Source organism: Saccostrea echinata, unplaced genomic scaffold (assembly GCF_033153115.1).
Source record: "Saccostrea echinata isolate AGI-Se365-2 ecotype Australia unplaced genomic scaffold, CSIRO_AGI_Sech_v1 ptg000077l, whole genome shotgun sequence".
Classification (NCBI taxonomy): domain Eukaryota; kingdom Metazoa; phylum Mollusca; class Bivalvia; order Ostreida; family Ostreidae; genus Saccostrea; species Saccostrea echinata.
The window spans coordinates 1,051,477-1,064,680 of NW_026889826.1; the positions used below are offsets into that span (position 1 = coordinate 1,051,477).

The window sequence follows — 13,204 nt, forward strand, 5'->3', positions numbered from 1 at the left end:
GAGCAACACTTTGGGAGCACTTTACCTGCTCTCTCTCCTCTCTCTCTCTCTCTCTCTCTCTCTCTCTCTCCTTGCATCTTGAAAATTGTTGAAGCGGAAGAGATTTTGTATCATGTTTTGCTTGGAACAATTGCTTTGGTAAAATGTAGTGATACTGACCTCATGTATAATTTTCCAAAATAACTTTTTGTTGACATTTGTATGGCATATTAAGAATCATATAATTCTTTTCTTGCAGTTATGTATCCAGAACAACATGATGGAGGCCAGGAACATGCTGCTACAAAGTCCACAGTTGGCCTACACACTATTGCAGGCTCAGATCGTCATGAAAATTGGCGACCCACAAGTGGCCATGGTAAAATCTCTATGGCAATAAAAATTACTGAATTAATAGTTTTTATATTTTGTAATGTTCAAATTTGAATTTCTTACAAGTCATGCATGTGCAGATAAATTAGTGATCATATTTTCTTCAAATTTTGTAATCAGAGAAGTGTCTCAAAATTAAACCTAAATTAAACATATTTTAAAAACATTATTATTTTCCTTTATTTCCACAGAAATATCCCCCATGCATAGGGGTTTATAAACAAAAATTCAATACTACAAAATTTTCACAGTGTTTAACCATATTGATGACTTGTATTACTGTAGGCTATGTTACACAGACACCAAACAGATCCCCCTGCCAGTGTGCCGAGCACTGTACTTATCTCAATACCCCTCAGAATTCCTCAGGTTTGTCAGTACCCTATCAAATATGAACAGTCTAGTTATTCCAAGAAGGTCAGAGATACATGTAATTCAATGTAACTATTAATCAGACATATACATTGTTATTGAAATTTATAGCGTGCATAGTGCTTGTCTTGTGAAATGAATACATTTCTTTAAAGGAAACAATTGCTAAATTGTGTACTATATAGAAGAGATTTTGAATTGTCATAGGTATACCGAATAAAAATTGAAAATGATTTGAGAACTGTATTAAGTTTAAATGGTAGATTTTCTTAATTTCAGGTACAGCCAGTGTCAGCCCCAGGGCCAATTAAAGGTAAACTGTTGCATTTTTTTAAGCTCACAGAGGAAATGCATTACAATCAGATCATTATGACCTTTTAAAGTCTTAAATGTCAACAACAAAAAATAAGGCATGTGAGTTAAGGCTAGGTATAGGCGTTTCTATGCAAATGAGCTAATAAAAACGCATAAGAGGTATAGGATGAGTTAACCATGCATCGGACACATACCTTGCTTCGGACAACTTCAAGCAATAAACTTTCATTTAACCTGAGTCTCCCCGTGTTTTTACTTGTTTCTGTCTTAAAGATGAAGAATTAAACTTTATAATAATGTCTATTTTTATTTTCATGTTGTGATACCACAAAAATGGCCTTGAAATTACGTCATATTTTGCATCAGCAAAGGGGAGTAATCAGAATTTTACGATTTTGCAATTTTTAGAGTTGTCGTTCTTTTAAATAGACGTCAACGGTACGGGTCTGACCTTGGTAATATTTGCCAATGATTGATGATATTACAGAAATTTTTCAAAAATTTTACTTCAATGTTTGTATAATATATTTTAGAATTGTTTTTAACTAGTATGTTTATTTCACCGTACATCGGACGCAAATTAACCATGCATCGGACACTTTCCGATGCATGGGTAATCACTTCCATTTTCATGTAAAACCCAAATGACAGCTGTTTTTAACGGAAATAGAAAATACAAACTAAATTTTCGGTGAAAAAACAAATTATCAATATATGACGACTATAGAAGTGGACTCAATTTATTTCTTAAAACTAGATGATTAAAACCCACGAGACAAAGTCGCGAGTTGCCATATTACTAGCATTGTAAAGCCTTTATAAGGCGATGTGATGCAACTAAAATCTCTTCATATTTGTGGATCGAAATAGTCATTCAAATTTAATTAGAATGTTAATTTTTAAATACAAGATAAAAATGTTTCGATATCACTACATATATGTAATTTTAGAGCACCGAGATCAAGGTATGATATTTTTTCTGGTTTAAATATCGTATGCAGGCGCGGATACAGGATTTGAAGTTAGAGGGGGCGCCAAAAGTAGGCAGGGGGTCTGGGGGCCGCCCTGAGGCCCCCAGTGGGTCCAGGGCGAAGCCCTGGTGGGAGTCCAGGGGGCGAAGCCCCCGGAAGCTCCTGGATTCTAGAGATTTTGTAGGGTAAGAATGAGGTCTACCAAATAGAAATTTTTACATTTTCTCGACGAAACTATGATTTACGCTAACTTTGACAATTTTAGGGGGGCGCCCCCCCCCCCCTTAAATCCGCCACTGGTATGTCCGATGCATAGTGAATATTGTGCGATCCATGGTGAATTCTGACTTATTTCGAAAAAATCAGTTTTTTATGATATTTTCTCAATAAATAGCACAGGATTGTGTCAAAAATTTATATTTATATTTTATATTTTCACCACCGATGACGGGAAAATAGCCTTTGTTGTGACCCATAACCAACGAAACAGAAATATCCTAATGGACGCTAAAAGATTCTACCCAATTTTAGAACAATCGGAAAATATGAAAAGTTTAATACAACCAAATGATATTATCAATAGTCGACGACAGGCACCCAATCTTAAAAAATTGATAACCAAGGCCCGTTTTACTACACAGGAGGAAATTCCAACCATTAAAAAATGCGGAGATCCAAGATGCGGAACGTGTACATATTTAGAAGAGGGAAATAGAATCCAACTTAAATCAGGAATGGAAATTAGAACCAACTCACCAATGAACTGTAAATCCGAAAACGTTATCTACTGTGCAATCTGTCCGACGTGCAAAGAATTCTATATTGGACAAACGGGAAAACTAAATGCCCGGGTTCGTATACACAAACAACAAATTAAAGACCCTAGTGTGCGTTATACACCATGTTGTGAACATTTTGCAAAATGTGGCAAAGGAATATTTAGGATTTTCCCTTTTTATAAACTTCCCAATGAAAATGAAAATCTACGATTGGCAAAAGAGGACTACTTTATCAAACTCTTTAAACCAAAGCTTAATCGAAAATGATACTTTATTATATAACATATTGTAAGATTTTATGCATATTATGTGTTCAAGTTAATGCAATATTTGTACATTATCTAATACGGCAACTTTACGCTACCTTGATCTAATATGACGTCACAAGGAACTTTTGCTTTTGGATGTTACCAGGTAACCTACCTGACATTTGTATAACTGCCTTAAGAGCCCAACATGGCGAAAGCGCTTGCAGAAAATATTTTGTGATTTTTTTTTATTTATATATATATATATGTGTGTGTGTGTGTGTGTGTGTGTGTGTGTGTGTGGGTGGGTGAGGGTGAGGGTGTGTGTGTGTGTGTCATTGTCACTGTACGTGTAGTCATATCACTACATAGCATAGAAAACATTTCCATATTTCCTTCTTTTCTTGTACACGATTCTTATTATATTTTTAGATGGCATTATCTAAAATGGATATTCCCCGCACAGCTCAGCACTTTTTGGAGTGTGCCATTGAAGAATGTGAAAAAGATTGTGAGTCCTATTGCAACCTTTGTCATCAAAGATTATGCAAACAATGCAAAGATGAACATCTGAAAAGTCCAGAAAACAAGAACCATGAAGTGGTCCTTTACCAGCAACGCAAACGACAACTTCCTGTGAAGAAATGCAAGATCCACCCCACTAAAGATGTGGACATGCTCTGTTAAGAATGCCAAGTTCCTATCTGTTCCAAATGTGCCACACAGGAAAACCAAAGGGGGCATATATTTACTGATCTAGAGAAAAAATATGCAGATAAATATGCGGACTTTCAAGAGGAAATATTCAAAATCCAGGAGTATTTTCTCCCCACATTAGAAGATTTACTTAGAGAAATTAAAGAAGATTCCACACAAATCAAAAACATCATAGACAACATCAGAACATCCATGAAGACTGAAGATGAGTCCCTGAAAAGTCTGATGGACACAGTCGTATCTGAGAACATTAAACAATTAGACCAGATAGAGCATTCACTGTTAGAAGATCTAAACACCCAAGACAAGACAATGGATGATTACATCACTTATCTTAATAACCTTGTCATAGAGCTCTACAGATGCCTGTCCTCTACAGAACCCCAGAAATTAATGCCTGAGAAGGAAACCAAAGATCCGATCCATACCAGAGACAACAAAACCAGTCACACCAGGATTTACTGCTGGTCAATACAGCAAAAATGATGTCATCAAATTACTTGGTAAAATACATGTCCCCAACACTAAAGCAGAGAAGAGAGAAATTAGGTCCATGGAAAGTGTCTACAATACAGCAATGAAACCTACACATGAACAGATGAAAGAAGACACAAAGAAATCTGACAAGAAACAAACAATGTCTCTATCTGCCTCTGTCACCAAGGTCAGGGAGTTCAATGTACCAGGTGTTGATAGTGTATACCATGTATCACTAGATCAATCAGACAGACTCTGGATCAGTGACAGTGATGGTAATCTTGTCCAAACAGATCTACCGGGGAATGTGATACAGAAGATAAAAACCAGTGTTGGAGGTGGTTACCACACAGTCACACAGGACGGGGATCTGGCCTTTACAGACAAATACACGAATGTCAACAATAGGATAACACAGGATAATAATATCACTGAATCCATTAAAACTGGAGACTGGAAACCACTCAGCATACACTCCTCCCACATCAACGGGGACTTACTGGTGGGGATGTTTGGTAAAGTCACCAGGTACAACAAGACAGGGAAAGAACTACAGACCATACAGAGGAGTAACAAAGTACAGAGACTGTATAGTTTACCACACTACATCACAGAAAACATCAATGGAGATATCTGTACATCAGACCATATTAATGGAGTAGTGGTAGTGAATAAATCAGGACAACACAGGTTCTCCTACACAGGTCAGAAGTCAGAGTTCCGTCCCTATGGAATCTGTACTGATGTCCTCGGTCACATACTGGTGTGTGATTATATCAGTAACATTGTTCACCTCCTTGATCAGGACGGTCAGTTCTTGTCTCTATTACTCACACAACAACAAGGAGTATACGGTCCCCGTAGTGTGTGTGTGGATGATGAGAAAAATCTCTATGTGGGACAATATAACACCAACACACTGACAGTGTACAGGTATCTCCAGTGATTATTATTCTGTCATAAAACACATGCATGGGATATCAAAATGTGCATTATTTTTGTTACTTTATATTCCAGTTCATGACTGACCATTACATAAAACCTGTAGTCTGGAATCTTATACATAACTTTACTTTAAGAAAATACTCTGTAACAAAAAATTGCCATACATGTAATTAAAATTAATTTACAGAAATCTAGTATGTATGTATACTTGATCAGGTTTATCATAGATTATGTTGTATTTTTACCATGCAATATCTATTAGTAAAAGTAATAAGTTAAGATACATGTATTTTCATTTTGTTAACAAAATTGTTCAAAGAAATTTATTATTAAAGAATTAAAAAAAAAAGATTTCTTAGCATTGTTTCATACTAGCATGTCTTCTGTTGCAGCCAGTAGATTAAGCATTAATTCCAAATACTGCATACAATTTTACCTGATATAACAACAGATTTTGGAGATATCACTGTAAGTTCTATGTATAAATTCAGGCATGTATGATTACATGTATCATGTTAAGGCTTACAATATTTATAAATTAATCTCTCAAACTGATGTTAGACTCGCTGATATGTATGATACAAACCAAAACATCCACAGACTTTTTCTGTAAAATTTAGTCTCAAATAAAAATTCTCACCTTAAATGTACTTTGAGCTGAAATTAAGTTGAACATAAAAGGTTTTTAAAAGATTTTGCAATTCAAGGAATGAATTTTATTTGGTAAGTCCTAGTTTACTGCAACATGTATTTTTAGCAAATTTTTATCAATTTTTCGGAAGTAAAAAAAAAGGGGATATACGTACACTCGTAAATATATTGGTGTTTTTTCTAATTTCCTGATAAAATAAATGAAAACACCCATTCATGATGCAGTACTGGCCGGTCTGTCCATCTACACCCCCCCCCCCCAAAAAAAAAAAAACCCTGAAAGATCCTACCCACACATCCTGCCACTAAAGTAGGATTTCCCCGCGGAAATTGCACACTAAAATCTGTTTTTGAGCGAGAAAATCGTACACTGTAGAGCACAATCCTCACCCCCAGGAATCTGTTTCCCCCTCCACAATAAGTAATTTTTTTACCCGTATTTGAGATTTATTCTATTTTATGAAAATTTTTCCCCAAAAAGGAAAAGTGAAAACTTAAAAAATTATAAAGTCTTCAATTTGCTAAAACCAAGGAGGCCTCATTGAAAATTTGGACCCAGTTATGGCCTTGATTTTACAGAATGTATATCATTTCTATATAATTTCTAAATACGACTGAAATAATTATTTTGACAACTGAGGGGGGGGGGGGGTACTACTAAAGTGGAAATTCTATTCTATAACACAGATATTTAAGATTATACTGAAAATATTGATAGTTAGTCGGCTTCTTTGGCATCTTTGCAAGCAATGATGCATTGTTTATTGGGAGCTACATGTAATTGAGTGGACCGAAATCCCTTGGATTGCACAGATTTTAATGATCCCGAGAAAATATTAATCATATCATAATATATCTTGAACTTTTTACTGAGACAAGTAGAATGTTTGATGAAGTCTAATTGCAATAATGTAGCCCTCTTGGATATTTTAATCTGATGATTTCAGGAGGAAAAAAAAATGGGGAGGGCTACTATTGCAGCTAGATGAAATTGGATCCCCCTTCCCTTCTGAAAAAAAAAATTCTGGACTCTTCCATGTTTCATATATAAGCAGCAAAAGAATAGTTACAATCAACTTTTTTATTACACTTTTCAGCAAGTAATTTTTTTAAGGATAAATAACACAAACAAACTGTTTTCGTAATTCACCAATACTTCTTATAGATTTATCGAGTTAATTGTCAATGTTCAGTCAAACTTAAATTATTTAAAATTTCTATGCATATTGAGGAACAGATGATTACAATAAGTACATGTAGCAACTTTCTTTATTCACAGATCGATATACATGTTAATTTTTTTCTGTTATAAAACTTTATTAACCTGGAAAAGTTAAAGGTAAGTATCATTTCAAGATGATTCAGAACTTTAAAATCAGTCAAATTGAATATGAATCATGAATTTGTAGGCCAGCAATAAAAAATGTTTGTTTGATGAAATATAACCAATACATCAAAATTGCCCTTACCTGATATTTTTTTCATTAAATTTCAATTAATTTCTTTTTCTTTTGTATTCCCAAGGATATAAAGATTGGCCATATGATTTTGAAAGTTAAGGTTTTATTATTTCTCTAAGACACATGTAGATTGAACCTATTTTAGGCAATAAATATTAAATCTGTCTAGATGTCCTGTGTGTAATGAAAATATTTAATTAATATATTTCTAAAAATCTTCAATTTGTATTATGATAATTATTGTAAGAAGATTAAAAAAAACACTTACATACCTACCCACCTTGGAAATTGTGGGTTGTACTTCAAACAAAACAATTAAAAATTTAATGATGGCCTTATATGTTTTTGGGCCAGTTGGATGCATTCATTTGCATGTATTTTTTCTTTTCCTTTTTTTTTCATTAAATTTAGTCTTGAATTTGTTTGATGTTGAACATGTTGATCTAGTTTTCATAAATTTATATTCAGTTTGGTTTATGCAATGAAAAGCATGTTCATGATGATAAACATGAAATGAAACATACAGTGTACAACAACATGTCAAACAATGGATCAAGGAGGAAGTGTGAATATTAAGTGTTTATTGCTAGAAGGAACAGACAAAACTTTTAATGCATGATCTCTACTAAAATCTAGCATAAAACATCATTATCACTGATAATTATTTAATTTTGTGTTTGACACTTTGAAAGGAGTTGCTGATTAGGAGATTTTTTTTTCTAAATTTCACGTTTCAAAGGAAAATCTTACAGGCGATTGTTGTATCTTATGGCCTAATTGTAGTAAAAATACTTAAACATCTGAAAGTTTTGAAAATGGTAAACAAATCTGATCTTTGCATGTTTTCCTAGAATGACAAATTTTGCTCTTGTAGAAGAGATGACAGATAAAAAAATAAACAAGATATTAGATTAAAAAAAAAAAGGCTTCATCAGAGAGGTTATAGTAGAACTGAATACAATAACCTTTATATCAATTATAGCATTATTCATTGTTTAAGTACCTAAGTGGTTTACTGTGTTATTTTTCAGCCTCTGCTAATACCTGGTGATTTGGTCAAAGAAGAAGATACAAAAAGAGTTTTGAACACTACTATTTCACACTTTGGGAAACTCAACATTTTGGTAATTATGACATTTAAAAATATTGCACTATGTAGCTCAACTGTGTTAAAGGTTCAAGCTTTCTATTTTATGGCTTCAATCAGCATCTGTTGTGGATGTTAATTTTTTGCATAATATTTCATTTCTCCAGAACCAATAAGTCGGTTTTTCAAATGATTCACATCAGTTAAAAGGAATATCATATCCTCTTCAATGAAAAGATCCTAATTAATATACATTCATTCATAAAAATATCTTGTGGTCATTAAATAAAATCTGAATCTCAGAAAGCTTTGAACAAGAAAATACATTGTCAAATGTCAAAATGAAAACACAAATGCCATATAAAAGGTAAAGATAATGAATAGTGATCAGTCTTATAAGTCAAGTAAAGAATATGAAACATGAACAGTGACTGTAGAGATTCCAGGATATTTTGTTTTTCCAGGTGAACTGTGCAGGAGTTCTGGAGTTGGGCAGTATAGAGAATACATCTTTGGAACAGTACGACAGAATCTTTGATATCAATGTCAGGTCTGGTGGCTCCACATGTTTTAAATATCTTGCTTTTTATATTGTCTTTCACATTAGTTGTTAGAGTGAAAAGCTAAAAGTTTTGTTTCTTTTTATTTACAGGAGTATATTTACTATTGTGACTTTATTTACAGAAGTAAACGTAGTTCATGTCCTCATGAATCTTCAAAAATTAAATTCATTTCTTAAATGAACTCCATTCAGGGAAAATTTTTGCACACTTTTTATTTTTTACCCTCATCACAATTGGGCAAATTTAAAATGGGCAACTTCAAAGGAAATTTTTTTAAAAATATCACTTTCTAGCTTTTGTTTCTTGGTGAATTTAAAGTTGGCAAAATTAAGTTTGCAAGTATGATAACTAACTTAAAGGTAAAAATTACAGGCAAGAATAATCATGTATACAGTATACAGATCAGTCAATATAATCAGACCAGAGCATTTTGTCTTTGTTAGCAGTTCTCAGTTAATTTGTGGTTACATTTATTTTTTTTTTTATTTCATTCATGTTTATTTTCCAGAACTGTCATGTGTTTTCAATAAACATATTGTCAATTTCAGTTTGCAAATGTCTTGGCCTACATCATGTCCAAAAGTGCCCTTGATCAGTTCACAAGGTGTACAGCTCTATGTAATTAGGATCTGATCACTACAAATGAATTAAAATAATGTAGGAAACACTAACAAACTGATAGCACAAAACAAAAGATCAATCAGCTTTGTAGCAAGTTCATGTGCTGATCTGAGAACTATTTTTAAACAAATTGTATTATTTTGAGGTAAAGGAATGTTATCATTTTAGCATTGATGAGTTATGAAATGTAGAATTGTTTTCAGCATATCTCTATAAACATGGTTCACTCCATAAAAGTAACTCATTAGTAAGTTTTAGAAACATAAGTTTAATTTTGAAAAATTCATGAAGGTATGAATTGAAATTTCTTATACTTACATACTTTTCATGAAGCTTGTTAGCCCTTCATACAAAACAGGCCTGTGGGAGAAGCTTAAGTTAATATCCATTTTATTAGGGCCCCGCAAGGATTTTCGGGTGCCCTATAGTAATCACTCTGTCAGTCTGTCTGTCCGTCTGTCATTCTTCCGTCCAAAAATTTTCTGTTTTTTTCTAATAATTTGTTTAGGGGTTGACCAATTAACTTCAAATTTTGTATGTTGGTTGAATAGGCAGTAAGACACATTTTGATGCTAAGGTTGGTTCTCTCTGTCATCCGGTTTGGAGCTGGGGTGGTGGGGTAGATTCCTTAACTTTATATAAGAGTGAATGGGCAAAGAGAGATTACTGCTGAGAATGTTCTATTGTAAACTAGGAAAGGCTGCAATGAGTTTCTTGGGATTAATTAACTTTCCTCTTGAAGAAAATTCAAAGCATATATCTTTATATGCCACATTGAGATTAATTAACACTTCTGTCTGCAAATGAAGTTTGTTTTGAAGTTAAGGTCAATTCTGAATGATGTTTACATTCTCTGAAATGTGGATTTAAATAATGTTCATACTTTATTTTGGTAAAATGTATTGTTGTGAAATATGGACACTTTTGTGGGCCGGAGAATGTTGTGAAATATGGACATTAGTACTTTCTTAATTTACCTTGATTTAGCATGTTTAATTAAATGACTTTTACTGAACTATGACGTCATAAAGGTGTGACGTCATAGAGGTTACTACGACGTTATAGAGATAACAGTTTTAGAGTTTCAATAAACCACTATACGATTCAGAGCTGTTTTACTTAAGCTACATTCCTAACATTGGTGCCGTGACCAAAGGGGAGTAATGATTTCTAAACTCAAGGCAGTCCGAGCAGGACAAAGAAGTGCAGTAACTAGACTTTTGAAAAGACTGGAAGAGGAAAACACAGATACAGAAGATATTGAAACAATACTGGAGTCAATAAAAGAGAAGCAAGCTGTTCTTAAAGGTCTTGATGACAAAATTTTAGCAGACACAGCAGAGGAGGATATTGAGAAAGAAATACTAGATACAGATGAGTACAACTTGAATCTAAATTCTAAGTTGCGGAAATTTAAGAAGCATCTGGTATTGCAAAGATCAAGTTTAAATGCAACTGCCAACAGTTACTCAGATCACAATGAGAATTCACAAATCGGAGAGAATGGTCAATCATCACATAGTTTCAGTGAAGATTCCACAGGTCATCAGTCTTTCACAAACTTTCATTCTAATTCCAATTCGAGTAGCAGTGCTAACTTTCATAAACTACCAAAACTCAACTTGCCTATATTTGAGGGAAATGTATTAGAATGGCAGTCATTCTGGGATTCATTCGATTCAGCTATTCATAGCAACAACACGTTAACTGAAGTACAAAAGTTTAATTACTTAAAGTCCTTAGTAGAAGGAGAGGCATAAAACACCATTGCAGGATTTGCACTTACCCATGCAAATTACAACAGAGCGATTGAGCTCCTACATGAAAGGTTTGGAAAAAAAAACAAGATAGTGCAATCCTATATACAAGCACTTTTAGATCTACCCACTCCTAAGAATAATCTCACAAGTCTGCATCATTTTCATGATCAAGTGGAGACATATATCAGGGGACTAGAATCCTTTGGTCAAGCTCAGGATACATATGGTTCACTTCTTGTACCTATTATTCTCAACAAATTACCCAGTGAATTGCGCAAAAATTTGGCACGTGAACATGGCTCTGCTGATTGGTTGCTAGGTGACTTGAGGAATAGTCTTTACAGGGAACTTGACATTTTAGAAGCTGGAACACACATGGACACAACAGAAGAAAGTGCTACAGCTATTTTCTACATACACTCAAAATCCAGTGATGAGAAAGTACAACAGAATTACAGTCCTGAGAAACATCAAGTTTGCTGTGCATTTTGCAAGGAGTCGCATTATTCTTATGGCTGTACAAGATATAAAAAACACAACGATCGTATGAAAATTGTCAAACGGGACAAGCTGTGCTTTAACTGTTTAGGCAGACATTGTGTTGCAGATTGCCAATCTAGATTTATTTGTAAAATTTGTAAAAGACGTCATCATACAAGTTTGTGCAATGCTCATGACGTAGTCAAAAACAAAAAGGTGAATACCCCTACATCACAAGCAAAGACGGAACTGGATGCAAAGACGAGAGAAATCAAAAATCTACAGGGCTACCTAGAGAACTCTAAAAGTGACATCACTAAATTGGAACAGCAGATAAAAGAACAGAAGATTTTGAATGAGAGAACTATGAAGGATGTTAAGTTTTTACAAACCCGATTTGCAAAACTTCAGTCCAAATTTGATGCACAGTTAATTGCTACAAATCAGTTGACTGTTGAGAACCAAGCTCAAGTAACAGAGTTAAAGAAAAAAAGAAGTTGAAGTTAATAAGCTCAAACGGGAGATACAGCGGCTCAACATATCGAGAATGACACTTCAGAGGAAACTTCAGCAACCGAGAGACAAAAATCATTCAGATGTAGAGCAGCAGAGAGAAACTTTTACGGATGACATTACTGGTTTGAAGAGAGAGTTAGAGGCAGCAAAGAAGCTAGCTGAAGTTGATAAGAAAAACTTGAAGCAAAACATTCAGAATTACAGAGAGGAGACTCAGGAGAAGATGAATGTCATCTACCGGCTGAAAAAGGAACGAGACCACTACATTAATGAGGCCAACAATCTAACTCAGAATAACATGAAAGATAACAAAGTTCATGGCATGCAGATTCTTGATTACAAGATGATTTCTGAGGATGACACCAAAATCAGGCAACAACAGAACCTGCACGAGGCTTTTGGAGATGACAGAAACACATACAGCATGAACCTCGTCAAGTTTCAGGATGCAGAGATCACAGAGATGAAGAGGAAGGTGAACATTATGGATCAACAGATTGATCAGCTAAAGGAGGCAATTCAAGCCAAAGAGAATGCTTTCATCAAGGAGTACTTTGAGCATCAGAATGCACATGCAGATAAAGAGAACTTCAAATCTGAGTTGAACCATTTAACAGCAAACAAAGCTTTCAGTACACAGCATCAAGTTATCCAACATTTATTGGAGACTTTGTTCAAGTACATGATGATACCAAACCCAAAGACATAGAGTGAATCCAAGCTTGAACCAAGTGAAAGGGTGACATTTTTCATGTCACATTGTGAATAACTTTTTAAAAGAATATTTTGCATTTTCATTTAAAAACCGCCTTTTATTTCTCTGTCCAATGACTTTCTCAATTCGTACTTTTGTGGGCCGGAGAATGTTGT

The 13,204-nt window shown here is 34.2% G+C and overlaps 1 pseudogene; it reads left to right on the plus strand.

The window, feature by feature from the left end:
• Positions 1-5,227, plus strand: part of LOC133176633 (tripartite motif-containing protein 2-like) — a 30,359-nt pseudogene extending 25,132 nt beyond the window's left edge.
• The last annotated feature ends 7,977 nt before the right edge of the window (positions 5,228-13,204 follow it).